The sequence below is a fragment of the Cydia pomonella genome, chromosome 11 (assembly GCF_033807575.1).
Source record: "Cydia pomonella isolate Wapato2018A chromosome 11, ilCydPomo1, whole genome shotgun sequence".
NCBI classification, from domain to species: Eukaryota; Metazoa; Arthropoda; class Insecta; order Lepidoptera; family Tortricidae; genus Cydia; species Cydia pomonella.
The window spans coordinates 11406970-11422687 of record NC_084713.1 but is presented as its reverse complement, the minus strand read 5'-3'; positions in this window follow the sequence as shown (position 1 = coordinate 11422687).

Sequence of the window (15718 nt, the reverse complement as noted above, 5' to 3'; positions counted from 1 at the left end):
ATTTCATTAAGGATCATAACTGTATTCGAACTTATTGGACACGGTGTATATGAATTAGAAATAATGAAAAAAAAAACAAACGTTAGGAATATAAATAATATCCAGAGAGGAAAAAGTGGGTTACGTTTGTAGGTATGGAAAGACGGTTTCGGGGCGGTCGTCCCCATTCGTCTTAACGATGACTTAATTTTAATTCGAGTAAAAAAGCGCTTGGGTAAATAGGTACAAAATAATCTACGAAAAAAAACTACACTAAAAACACCTTAAAGAAATACTACGTCTAGAAAATCTACCTTGTCGTTGCATTGTGCATTTATTTATTAAACGACTTTATTATTCACTTTGTTGTGAGCTCAGCCATGATTTAATCTTCCCAACTCGATCATAAAGCTACAACGCTGCAGACATCATAAATACGACGTAATATCTGACGCAAGACCTGGCAAAAGAATACCGCTGTAAACTGGACTTATAAAATGAAATAGCAACAATAACTTAGTAAGGCGAAGAGATAAAAAGTTGGCCAAGAACAGGCCACACGTGTGCTGTCCAACTACTTTTATTAGTTTCAGATCGGGCGGCGTCGTAAAACGTTGCCTTAGATTTAGGGCTACGGTCGCTGAACAAAATGCTACATGAAAAGTATACGTACCCCCCAAATATGTGAACAAAATGTTTACTTAGTAGTAGTCTAAGATCTATTTAAAATAATTTCGAAGTTAGACAGTAGCTTATTGGAAAACGCGTACAAAATCGTTTCAATGCACTTATTCCATTATTAGTTTTAAAGTCAACAACGCGCTTGCGAAATCTGTGGAAGTTCATAGTACGCATATGCACAAGATTAAGGATTACTACACAAATGTTTCATAAAAATTTAAAGGCAAAATTAGCAGGTGAAATCTGGGATACCATTAAGCAAATGATGCTAGAGGGTTGTGACAGGGAAATGCTCAAAATGTATTGTTATATATGGGACTAAGCTTACTAGAAACTGTCACGTTCCCATCTTAGGCTATATATATTTTATTACAAGCCTTTATTTAACTTGCAATGTAACTATGTATGTTTGTACGGGTCAAATCATGCATGATAAATTTAACCATTTTCCCGGTTTCCAATGAATGTAAGTCGAGTGACAATGCAATGGTATGGCACCATCGAGCTGATCTGATGATGGAGAAAGGAGGTGGCCATAGGAACTCAGTGATAAAATAACGCAATCTAATTGTGTTTGGGGTTGTCAAAATGGTCTCGATGAGTATTATTTGCCTGTGGAATGAAAAGTACAGTTAGCAATACAAGTTTGTGTTAAAAATATTTTTTATACAAAAACTTATTTAATTTTTTATTTGAGTAACAATTTAACACTTAGACTCAAAAAGGCGCTTTTACGCGTTGGAACAAATATGGTACATAAAATTAAATAATAATACAGTATCTTTATTCATATAAAGAGTAAAAAAGTCATATCCAAAATGAAATTAAAGTTTTCCCTATCCCTAGTCGTGACGGGTTGTGTACATGCAAAGATCTGCTTATGAAAAAAACTGCTGCTCAGTAATGTCGTAAAAAAGGTCAGGGCGTTACTGAAAAAAAAACGGAATCGCGTGTTGAATTTTTTATCGCTCGCGCTGTCTTGTAAAAAGAGTGTTAGAGGGTTGTCTTTGCTCTTTACATTTTGAAATCGCACGCTTGGGAGTCGCCCCTTGAATTGAGATGTTTAACTTCTTCAGTTTCGACTTCCTAAATCTTTATTTGCTTGTTGAAGCCGGAACGCTCCGGGACGGCTAAGCGGCTGCCTTCAAATTTTACCTTATTACGTTACTCGCAACTAGTTAAATTCAATTCAATTAAATAATCATTTATTTCGGATTTTTTTCCATATTGTATTAGTGGCTTATTACTATTATGCTTAACCTATGTTAGTTATATTATGTATTATGTTATATGTACCTAGTTAAGTACCGCGGAATTTCCTGTTTCTGAGTTTCCGTTTCTCTATACACATATTCTTGGAAATATTCCTACTAGGAATGCTTACAAATTATAAAACAATATATATTATTACAACCCTGGAAGATCAAATCAAATCCCTCCTCCTCTCCACTCCACTGTGTCACTGGAGGGCTTCGTGACTTTTTCTTTAGTATATGACATCTATTTCAGTTTAGATATCATTATTATAGCATAATACATGTATATCCGACAGCAAAGTCATAGTTTATGCTCATAATAATTTTTAATATTTTTTTGCCATTTGTTTTTTTTAACATTTACTTTCGATTAACAAAATTCTGCCTGTATAAGAAAACGTTTACAATTTATTTTAGTAAGTACATTTATATATATATGCAAAATTATAGTTTCCTAATAGTCCCTTAAATTAGGAATATTCCCGGGAACGCCACTTCACTATTCGCAATGCGCTATCGCCGGAGATTTATCAGTTTCACATCATCTAAATACACTCCGTACTCCGTACACTACTCCCGCCGACGACCAATGTACCGAAAACTAAATTATCATTTCCAGCTTGTTAACCTAAATAATCCTAGGTTTTCTAAATAAACAGAGGTCTCGGCTCGTGGTAATGAGCGATAAATCACCCAATAAGTAGTTGGAACATCAAAAGGCGACGATTTCAAAAGGAGTCTGTACGTCATAAAGCGAAGTGTAGCTAACTGGGGCAACCCAATTTTGTTTCTAATTACACGTCAGCTTGTGTGAACGCACCTGTGGAACGGAAAAATAAAGTAAGCCTTCTTTCATTTAAGATTACTAGATCGACATTAAGATATCAAAATCAGTTATGGTTTTGTTATTGTTAAATATTCAAAACGCATAGGTAAACCTATGTACAGTCAGCGTCAAATACTTCGTAGCAGTCAAAGTGCCCAAATAGTTCGGTACACCATACTAAATATATGGTGTACCGAATTATTTGGCTACTTTGGATGCTACAAAGTATTTGACGCTGACTGTACTTGTAGATACGAGCGAGTAATAGGTTTTTTAACCTAATTTAGTGTCCCACTGCTGGGCACAGGTCTGTTCTCGCTTCTTCCACTCAACCCTGTCATTAGTACATACATTCCCGCCAATTCGGATAAAGTGCGCCCACGTCGTCCCGCCATCTCCTTTTCGGTCTGCCTGCACCCCGGCCTGCAGCAAAGCATATCAAAAAGATATACAAATGACATTCATGTTCAAGTTACAATCGGCCGACTTCCTGTGGTGTTGATAAATAGTGAACGGACGCCAGGGGCTTCTTTCATTCGAAAGCGGCCACCATTCCGCTAACATTTTAGTCCACCTGCCATCACTCTGCCTAGCAACATGTCCCGCCCAACTCCATTTTAGTTTGGTAATGACGCAACCCACGTCTAGCACCTTGGTGCGGCGACGGATCTCGACATTCGTTACTCGATCTTGAAGATTGATACCTAGCATGGCGCGCTCCATGGCTCTCTGCGCTGCAAGGATTTTATGCACAGCCTCTTTGGTGAGCGTCCATAGCCCAGCTGAATTCTCCTGGAGATCTCCTTCTACTGGTGTGTTTTGTCAAATGATATATATATATCCAAGATACAAGTACTGCACGACTACCTCTAATATTTCGGCCCCAACCTTAATAATTGGAATCGATTTACCGGGGATGTTCGTCTTAATCTTATTCTTAGACATATTCATCTTGAGACCTACCTTCAAACAACCGTGGTATAGGCTTTCAATGATGCTTTGAAGATCTTCCAGGGTCTCGGCAAACAAAACAATGTCGTCGGCAAATCTCAGGAGCGGCAAGAAGACACCATGGATATTGATACCAGTTTTGTCCCATGCAAGCGTTTTTATGACGTCTTCTAGCACCGCCGGTAAAAGCTTGGGTGAAATAGTATCCCCTTGACGCACTCCCCTTTGGATGGATATGGGGTTACTTAGTTTATGAAGCCGAACTTGCATTGTTGCCGAGATATATAGGTCCCAGAGCACATCCACATAGCGAGTATCAACTGAGCAGCGATGGAGAGCGTCAAACACGGCTCAATGTTCGACACTGTCGAAGGCCTTCTCGTAATCAACGAAGGCCATTCACAGGGGCCGGTTGTACTCATGGCTCGATGGGTGGACGACATTCGGAAGATTGCGGGTCACTTCTGGATGAGATTAGCTCAGGACCGGGACAAGTGGCTTATTGGAAGAGAGGCCTATGCTCTGCAGTGGGCGATAAAGGGCTGATATGATGATGATGATGATGATGATAAATAGTTACTCACATGTTTTCTTCATAGATTTGGAAATGTCCTCTTACTAATAGGTAATAGCTATACTATACCTACATACGTGGCAAACAAATGGGCGCAAATAACACTTGCGCGTTAATTCCGACACTGTACTGTACAGAACAAGGAACAAGTGCAGGTCCGTTGCTGTCAACACTGTGTATGGTGTACTTTTTTTCGAAATTTCCAGATCAAGCTAAGTGACATTGCGCTGTACTCAATCTTTAAAACAAGCTATGGTTTATGGTATTATATGAACTTGTGATTCAGAGAGAGAAAAATAAAACAAATAACAACACCCTCAGGCAAAAAAAAAGTAAAATAGTTATAATGTAAAGTAAAATAATATATATAGTATAAAAATTATAATTATTAAGAGATAAGAACTTGTACGCGGCCACTAGGCTAATGTAACTTTACTGTGAAAATGTTTAATCAAACATACCTTCGGTAACAATTCAAATATAACAGCGTCGATAACAAGTAATCAAATAGTTTATTGAAACAGGTTATACGTTCCGTACGTGTTTTAGCTAATTGAATTCGTTTGTATACCTACATCGGATGCTCTACGCAAAGTTCGTTTCATTTGTTAAATCGATGGCGTTTCGTTGTCCGGCATAAAACAAAACACTGGAGGAAAAGTTGAACGCACGAAGGTCATATACATCCGCTGAAATTAAAAAAAGGTGAAACTAGAGAACGAAGTGTAATTTCCAACGCTTGCCAAACACTGATGAAGAAGGTTTAGACAAGTCAGCAAAGCCGTTCTCTCTCGGGTCTCTAGGTTACAATATAATGGGTAGAGTAACCTCTACCCATTATATTGTAAGTTGTAACCTAACGGCTGAGAACTCGATTTGCCCGCGCTCGCGCAAACTATTCACGACCAACGGACAAAATGCAGAGTGAACTGAACTCTTTGTTTACGAGTCGATTTAGGCAGGTTGAGTGCAGCACCATATTGGACTATCGACTTAGCCGATTTGTATTTCTGTCACTTACGTTCACTGGTACTTCGGTTGAGAAAAGGTCATGTTTTAGTATTTTTTCATAGATGGATAATGAATCGACCTGCTGAACTGATTGTAGGATTGTGGAACAAATAGCAGAAACTTGTCAGTGCTGCTTACACTGGTTTTTTGAGTAAAACCCACTCTGGACTCTTGTTTTAGAAACATTTGTAATGCCTAGTTATACGTTTCCCTGGTTTTAACTAGATACCCTATTAAAAACTTTTTTAGGTCATGCGACATGACATACGAAAGCAAAAAAATAACAGCTCACTCGAGTCGAGTGTCTTTGTTTGTGGAAGCCAGCGCTGTCGACCGACTCTTACAAACGAATAGTGACAACATTTTATAATTCTAACATGACTCCTTAGACTAGAGCTGTACTTAAAATGCATTCAAACGAACTGAATGTCAGCATAGAATAAAATGTGTAAAATCAAACATCTTTTTAAATCCACATATATTTACTGTTAAATAATTGTATTGAAAAATATTTGTAAATCATTCGATTTGATCATTCTTGAAAGGAACAAAATACAAACACATATAGATTTAAGAAACCGTTAAAAGGTGTAAAATTCAACTGAACAGGACAGTTTATGTTGTTATTTACCTTTATGTTGTTATTTACCGTGATTATTATAATATGTTCAATTCATATCGAGTGGTGTCATAGGTACCTTATTGACCAATTTCAGTGCAGAACTCTGCACTCAATAAAATAACTATTTTATTGAGTTAAGGTTGACTCACGCTACACAGGGGCAGGGCCGGGCCGGAGCTTCCGGCGCTTCGTTTTCTATGGAAAGCATTACGTCATCACCGGAGCTCTGTAGTGGCCCGGTGCGGGCTCGGACCGGAGACTAGCCGGTCATGCTATGAGCAAAAATCGGACTTCCCGGAGCCTCCGGGCCACCCGGTGACTCAATTCTTCCTTTCGGGTGATATTCCACTAGTCTAAGATCTTTGTCCAATGTGCATTGCGTCTCACTCTCTCATTAAGCAAAATGTCAGACGCAAATACACATTGGACCAAGATGAAAAACCAGAATACCACCCTTCGCAATGTGCATGCTCGGATGTGTTGGTATATATTTGCCAAAATAAGAAGGTTACAAAACGTCATAAATTTGTTTGTTAAATATGGATGGTATAGCCAATACATTACTTGGTCGGGTTATATTTTACTCGGCGCAGAGAGAAGTTAATTAACAATGACTGTCAATCTCTATATGAAACCAAATTTCTGTAAATAAAGCTACACAATTCTACATATTGCCGGTTTTGTGGAAAGCAATAAAAAAATAGTACTTATATTTATTTTAGTCACGCTGGCTCCACATTTTACTTGAGATAGTTGATAGCGCCAGACAAGTTGCCTAAGAATTTGTTACCAATTTTAATAGTAAATGAAGTTGAATAAAAAAATGTTTAGAAGAAGCAGAGCTTTAAGAACTAAATACTGCCGTTTCGTACATATTGTCGGATTATCATATTATTGACAATGAAATAAATTATATAACAAAAGAATAACGTACTATAAGTATATATAAGTCGTTACGTAGCCGCCTGTTGTCTGCCTCTACATTTAATCAATTGTTTGTTTTTTATTTTCTTTTGTATCTTTTTACTGAGGTGTTCCAATAAAGAGTATTCTATCTATACATCTATCTATCTATCTATCTACGCAAGGTTTATTACAAGCGACTTAGTTAAGTATTTATTTGACCTATATATATTTCCCGAACAACGCGGTATCCGTGAAGATTCAGTCTTTATTATTTACTTTTCCATGTTAGGTGTTACTACATGAAAGTCGCAACGGTCGCAACACGGGCGACTCGGATATATACGTCAAAATTATATAAGTTGCATAATGTCTTGATTTATTTTGTGAAATACGGAGGTGTTGCGGAAATGTAATTTAGTCGGATTATATTAAATGAGATATCTAGTAATGTTACTGCTTGTAAAAATTATTCATTAATGTAGGTTATAAATTAATATAAATATACTAATTTTTTCTCATATTCCCACGTATTACTTTTCATTTCGTACGAAGTTATATATAATGAAATATCTCGTTAATAAATTTGTAGATTACGGGAAACTATTTCTTTTACTTAATTTAGAGTCCAACTGATCTTCTGTAAATCTGCCTGCAGAGAGTACGAACATCATATTTCAGTGCAGTTATTGAATTATTCATAAAGGTGCCTATATTTCATTTGCAATCTGTCGTTGGCGATATTATTGCTAACTGCTCGCGTACGATGCATTCTCCTAAAATAGATAGGCCATACATTTTTTCAGGCTGTAGAGAGCAGCACTAGCATGTATTATAAACCTGAGAGTAACTTATGCATAATATGCCTTAAACAGTTTTTTGACAAGTTTTCACTATGGCATTGATGCATCAAGGCGTTTTGGTTACAGATGGTCTAACGCGAAACGAAATTTCGTTACCTATCTGCCTCTCTGTCTATCGAATATGCAAGAATGATGGAGGCAGAAACCACAATTTAGATTTTCCATTTCGCGGTAGGCCCCGTGTGCGTTAGTAACGCCCTCTACGCAGAGTTTTGCGTAATATTCCCTATTTTATGCCTATTATTACTGTAACTACTGAAATAATACAATAATACTCTTCGTATGTTTTATTGTTCTTAAATTAATGATTAAGACGTGGAACGCATAATTTCGTCCGGGGGAAGGGGAAGCCTATGTGCCTCTCTTTCGCACAAAGAAAGATCACGCAGTGATAGAGAGGCGAATAGATGAACTAATGAAGTGGTTCGCGGTTATAGCCCTTACTGTATTGTAGTATCGTAAGTGTCAGGATGTCAGGACCATGATAGCTATTTATAACGATATAAATAGCTATCATGGTCCTGACATCCTGACGCTTACTCCCAGTTTTAGTACCTTTTTTGTATTATTTGGTACATGACATCAAAAAAATTTTACCTCGCTAAAAATCGAGAAATATTGAAAATAAAAAGTCAAAAAAGTTACAGTTAGAATAAACTTTGTATGTGCACAGTGGTGCAGCCACTCAATGTGAACCGGGCCTTCAATATAGTTCAACAGTTAATATTTTTGGCTAAAACAGTTATGTATTTTAGAGAAGTGGAAATCTTGAGCGTTTCGGGGGTTTGAAGACACGAGGGTTAAACAATTTTTTCTAACGACTGAAACACAACATTTTTTATAGTACATATGGTACTACTTTACCGCACTAGGGCGTTAATTAGCACTTTACGCGCCTATGTCGAAAATTTAAAGTGCCATATGTACTGTAAAACGTTGTATATGTGCGAATAGATAATTGGCAACTCGTTTCGATTTAAAACACTCCTTTCGATCGTGTTTTAATTTACTGCCACTGGTTGTGAATAATTGAACTCGTTATGAATTAATGTATAATTACCACACCAACGCCAATAAATATTTAAACTTCAAAATCATCACAAGTCGTCGTCGTTAATTTTACATTCCTAGGTGATAAAATATTTCAAAATTTGAATGATTAAATTACTTTGCATTTCTTGTGAATAAAATGTAAGTAACTTTCCCATCCGTTTTTAAAGAATAACGGCAATACATGCGAAAGACCGACTATGACTGTTAACCACCGAATCCCAGCGCTCAAAATGTATTCCACTGATGTCATGCTTAAAACAATCCAACATTTTGAGAATAATATGGTTAGTTATAATTTTTTACCCCTCTCATTTCTTGAACATATAAGTAATTATGTTGAAACTCAGTAAGAGTTGCTGGAGAGATGATATCTAGCAACCCTTACTGGACTTGTACTCCCTAACTATAGAGCTATTTTTTAATAAGTAAAAAGAAATGCAAAAAAGCAGTTACTTCTTTTACAGTCAAATATCCATTAACTTTATAACTTTTTAATATTTTGTGTTCTACGTTGTATCGATATATGTGTACCCGAAGTCGATAAATGAGAACTCTCTATGACAGTTCAAGAATGCCACAATAATTCCGGTCTCTGTTAATAATAGTTTGCCACCTTATTGACGTGCATTTTTACATATCAAACAAAAAATAAATAAAAAATATTGAATGTGGATACATTCATCCTCCTTAGACGTGGCTGCTACAGTCTTCACGATTTTATTTGCCGTGTGATCATCGCTTTCCAGTTGCAGCTTGGTGCCATCGAGGAATGTCCATAGTATATGAAAAAAGAAAAATGTTTATAATACCATTCATTGTATCACAATGTCGACTAAGTACTACTAGAGGGCACCTTTAACCTTATTTTGGCAATGTTAAATATCCTTACAATTGTCTATTAATGATAGTTTTCAGTAAGTAGCTCATAATTGGGTAGTTTCTCCCCTACACCCTAAATTCATCCAACGAAATAAAATGTTCCGTAGGGTATACATGGTGGCCTATTTAGATCGTTCAGTATGGGAAAGTTTGAAACTATAACACATACGAAGATCTGTTCCTAGGAATCATGCCATCGATTTTCTATATATAAAGACGGGCCAATAACACCTGCTTTGTATCTACTGTTTTATTTTTGAAGATTCTATACCTATGTAATAATTATCACCTACTAAGTTTTTGAAATTAACAAAAGTAAAGCTATTTTAGTCTAACAAGCATATTGTTATACTTTCTCTTTCACATATGTGAACTATTGAATGAAAAACAATAGCCCATAGGTAAGCCCATATAATATACCTAAGCCCTAACTTGTAAAATACTTGTCAAGGAGAAGTTATATTCTAATCTTCATGAACACGTTTCACCAAATAGCACTGTTTAAATGCAAATATAAAAATATACTATATGTAAAATATTTGAAGAGTTTCATCCATTATTCCTGGGATCCATTATCAGAAATAGATCTTGACTAAAATGAAGCTTAAAAAATAACTCGCAGAACAATCTCAACGAAGAAGATATCGCCAAACGTGAAATACGCGTAGTTGAGGTGTTTCCGTCTGGTCTTCATCAGCAGTTCCACTTAATTAAATGTCACTCACTTTTTTAATGTAAATGCTTGATTTGTTGATACAACAACAAATATATACAGGGTGTTTATTTAGTCACCTGCAAATAATTTACGAGGTGAATAATAGGTCATACATTCCTTTGTACATCTCTACAAATCTTATGATATGAGCTCTGTTCATGGGTTCTGCTCGTTTGCCTCCTATATTAAAAAAAATACTTCTACTTAACATAACGCCATTCCTTTGTACATCTCTATAAATCTTCTGATACGAGCTCTGTTCATGGGTTCTGCTCGTTTGCCTCCTATATTAAAATAAAATACTTCTACTTAACATAACGCCATTACTTTGTACATCTCTACAAATCTTATGATATGAGCTCTGTTCATGGGTTCTGCTCGTTTGCCTCCTATATTAAAAAAAAAATACTTCTACTTAACATAACGCCATTCCTTTGTACATCTCTATAAATCTTCTGATACGAGCTCTGTTCATGGGCTCTGATCTTATGCCTCCTATATTTAAAAAAATACTTCTACTTAACATAGCGCCATTTCTATGTACATATCTACAAATCTTAAGATACGACCTCTCTTCATGGGCTCTGCTCGTTTGCCTCCTGTATTTAAAAAAATACTTCTACTTAACATAACGCCATTCCTTTGTACATCTCTATAAATCTTCTGATACGAGCTCTGTTCGTGGGCTCTGCTCGTTTGCCTCCTATATTAAAAAAAATAAATTCTACTTAACATAGTGCCATTTCTTTGTACATATCTACTTATCCTATGATACAACCTCTGTTCATGGGCTCTGCTCATTTGCCTCCTATATTTAAAAAAATACTTCTACTTAACATAGCGCCATTTCTATGTACATATCTACAAATCTTATGATACGACCTCTGTTCATGTGCTCTGCTCGTTTGCCTCCTGTATTTAAAAAAAAATTCTACTTAACATAGCGCCATTTCTATGTACATATCTACAAATCTTATGATACGACCTCTGTTCATGGGCTCTGCTCGTTTGCCTCCTGTATTTAAAAAATACTTCTACTTAACATAGCGCCATTTCTATGTACATATCTACAAATCTTATGATACGAACTCTGTTCATGAGTTCTGCTCGTTTAGCTCCTACTTAAAAAAAAACGATTCTACTTAACATAGCGCTGTTTCTTTGTACATATCTACCAATTCTATGATAAGAGTATGACCTCTGTTCATGGGCTCTGCTCGTTTGCCTACTATATAAAAAAATCTACTTAACATACCGCTGTTTCTTTGTACATATATATCTACTTATCCTATGATAGGTACGACCTCTGTTCATGGGCTTTCCTCATTTGCCTCCTATATTTAAATAATACCAGACAAATGCGAGCCGGACTCGCCCATCTAGGGTACCGTAGTTTTTAGTATTTGTTGTTATTGCGGCAACAGTAATACATCATCTGTGAAAATATCAACTAACTATCACGGTTTACGAGATACAGCCTGGTGACAGACGGATAGACGTACTGACAGCGGAGTCTTAGTAATAGGCTCCCGTTTTACCCTTTGGGTACTGAACCCTAAAAAGGAACTTTTACTTATCATAGCGCTCTTTTTGGATATACTGTATAGTAATATTGAATTTACTGCTCTTCTGACCTATTTCGGTACCTTTTATGTACTTAGTACTTACCTACATACATATTAAGGTTATACAACTATTATTACTAGAATCAAAAAATCAATACAAACAAACCTACGTAATATACACGTATTTTAAAAACATAATCCTCGAAACTCGAAAGCTCCTCTTTTTGTAAATGCAATGCAAATAAAACGCATTAAACTTAATCATGACGTCACGATCAAGTATCATTTAATAAGGGGCGTTTCGTGCGTAGATAACGATTGTCAGATTTGACTCTCATTTCTAACTTTTGTATTGCTTCAATGTTATGGGTCCCATAAAGACATGTTTCTTTTATAAAAACTTATTATCTAGCCTAGCCTTTTGGCAGTATTTTCTCGAGCTTTACGCAGTTGATTGAGGAAGCTGCCATACAAGACAAAAGCATTTTCAAAGCGACTTTCTCTTAGAACACCCCATCTATCCGTCTATCTATCATAATTTATTTCAGGCAACTAGCGGCCCATAGATAAATACCTTAAGATTAGCATACACCTTATAAAAATATATTTTAAAACTAAATACTACATACATACATTATTTTACTGCGGCATGAAACTATTTATCATAAGACATACCCTTTGAGACTGTCTACTCATTGTTTTTGTATATGACAGCTACACATCCTTTCAGTAATGGCTTTTAGGAACTGCAAACTAATAATCTATGGCCCGCTGATTTTACCAGTGCAATCAGTCAACTTCGGGTAGCTTGTGGCATGCAGTTGGGGAGTAACGATCTCACGTACCCGAGTGTTCCTAGGGAGTTCTGTCATTCGAAGGAGGGTGGGTGGGACAGGATTATCTGCTTCTGGGTTGCCTTGGCCGGCCGGCCCGGGTGGAGTCGTTAGAGCTATAAGTTCCAAGGGTGGAAGTGCAAGACGCGAGTTGGCACAGTGGCTGTTACAGCCACTGGGTTGAAAGCGGTGCACGCCTCTCGATACCCCTGAGCCGCTCACCAGTGTTACTCTTGAGCCATCCCAGATGTCGCTTTTTGTGTCGTCTGCCGGAAATAAAATTGTATACCGTTTTATTAGGCAGGCGTCTGGTTTTTTATCCTATAGCTCAGTGTTTAGCCCATCGCTTTCACACAATAACCTAGTTTATTTTAGATTCCAACAACTCTCAATAGTCCTTACACCCTGTCGGGCCTGCCTCTGCGTGCGTCCTATGACATGGGCAAGGGCAGCATCAGCTCGGTGTACATCTTACATTTCATGAACGTGTCAAAAGGGCCTCTACGTTAGGTTAGGGCTCGGCGCACGCTTCTCAAAGGTCCGGAATACCATTGTTCCGTGATGGGAAAGACATACAAATTAAAATAATAATAATCGTTAATGCAATGCAGTGCTCTATTTGTCAAAGAAAATAAAATTGTTTCACACTCACAAAACATTCATTCTTATTTTTGCTTATTTTTTCATACATTAAGTATCTTTCTGTAAATAAGATCACTATTTTCTCTCTTGTCAGATTTATTTTACTATTTGAATAACATGACAGCGTCAAATGTCGTAAAAAGTATACAAGTAAAAAGGTTTAAGAAAAGAGTCCACAACATATTATTTATTAGACCTATTAGCAAAGAATATCCTATTAGTACGGTCGCGGAAATTGATTCTTTAGCAACTTGCGGTTCATGTAAATTTGGCTGTACATACTTATGGTAAGAGCTGTCCATTGTAACGTGACACGTTAACTGCTAAAGAATCAATTTCCTCGACTGTACTTACAAGCTAAGCCTAAAGTGCCATGGTAATTAATGCAAGCTTACGAATAAATACAAAAACCGGACAAGGGCGAGTCGGACTCGCCCAACGTGATTCCGTATTTTTTTTAGTATTTGGTTTTTTATATACTACGTTGGTGGCAAACAAGCATACGGCCCACCTGATGGTAAGCAGTCTCCATAGCCTATGTACGCCTGCAACTCCAGAGGAATTATATGCGCGTTGCCGAGCCTAACAACCCTCCTTCCCCTCGTTGAGCTCTGGCAACCTTACTCACCGGCAGGAACACAATACTATGTTGTTATACTTAGTGGCAACAGAAATACGTCATCTTTGAAAATTTCAACTGTGTATCACGGTTCATGAGATACAGCCTGGTGACAGACGGACGGACGGACGGACGGACGGACAGCGGAGTCTTAGTAATAGGGTCCCGTTTGGGTACGGAACCCTAAAGATGAAAACTGCTGCCATGTTACTATACATTTAAGAAACACAGGAAATCTGGAATTCACATATTGAAAAAATTATATTGTTATCTTCTTCTGCACGACTTTTTAGTATGAGGAAGCTACTTAGGTACGTAAGGCTACCCCCGATTCATTTGTTATGAGGGGGCCCTCGGCCTTAGAGCACGCATAGCACAAGGCTACGCCCGACTTTCTCAATATGAGGCCGCCGCTGTAGCCCGACGTCAGAGCGTTCATATCATTTCGGGCTAGCATGACGGGCTACGCAAGACTCCTTTGCCATCTCACTTACTTAAAAAAAAATCTTAAATTTAATACTCTTTTACTTGAATAACCTTTTCACTTTTAGTTACATGTATGGCGTGCCTAAAAATTATATTTTTATACATTTGAACTTCTAAACTAAGTAGTAGCTTACCATCAGGCCGGCCACCAACGTAGTATAAAAAATACCTACTTACCACTTTTCTCTTTTGGTTATCTTATAGTTTTTGAGTAAAATAGCTGTGACATACGGACAGACAGATAGACAGACAGATGGACATGACGAAACTGTAAGGGTTTTTGCCATTTTGGCTACGGAACCATAAAATGCACACTGTAAATTTCAACTACCTAATCCACTCGTATTATAGATCAAAAATTCCTTTTCCGCAAGAAGTAAGTAAGCCAGTAAGTAGTTTATTTTTGTACTTGTTAGACAATTCTATCTTAGTGTACCGAACTTAACAGTTATTTTTTTTACTTTGAGAGCGCACCACCGACATTCTTAGTGGTGTACGCGTATTTCTCTGTAGCTGAATGTTTGTAGATGATTATCTTATATCGATACTTTAAAATGTTGTGGTATTCCTAACAGCCATTTTAAATATCTTCTCTTTTAAACTTAAGTTTTTCATGCATTCCTGAAACGAAACAAGTCTATGATAGGATTGATGGGAGAAAATAATGCAAAAACGCGGCATTAAGCTAAATGATCATTTGTGATTCAGGGTTAATATCTATCGGGTATCACTGAACCCCAACGGATATATTTTTGCAATACAACACAAATGCACACCTCAATAGAAGAAAATAATACTGAAAAACAATAGGCCTGTCTACTCGCTAAGAAGCACTTAGGGCAGCTTGTGATGAGTCAATCTCTAAGTAATCTGCCTAGTTACCTACCTCAAAACGAGACCGCTTTTCCATACAAACGTAGTCCCCATTACGGATAATATTTTTACAGTACATATGTTGCTACTTTACCGCACTATACATTTACACCGAGCCATGTACTGTAAAACGTTGTACGATACATGTGCGAATAAGTAATTCGCAACTCGTGTCGATTTAAAACACTCCCTTCGGTCGTGTTTTAATTTATCGCCACTTGTTTCGAATTTCCTATTTTTCGCACTTGTATCGTAATGTACTATTACAAAATTGGATGTAGAACGAAGGGAATATCAATATCCAGAGAGGAAAATGGGGACTATGTTTGTATGGAGAACCGGTCATCCCTTTTCCTTTTAATAGTTTAATATGCTTCGGCGCATGAT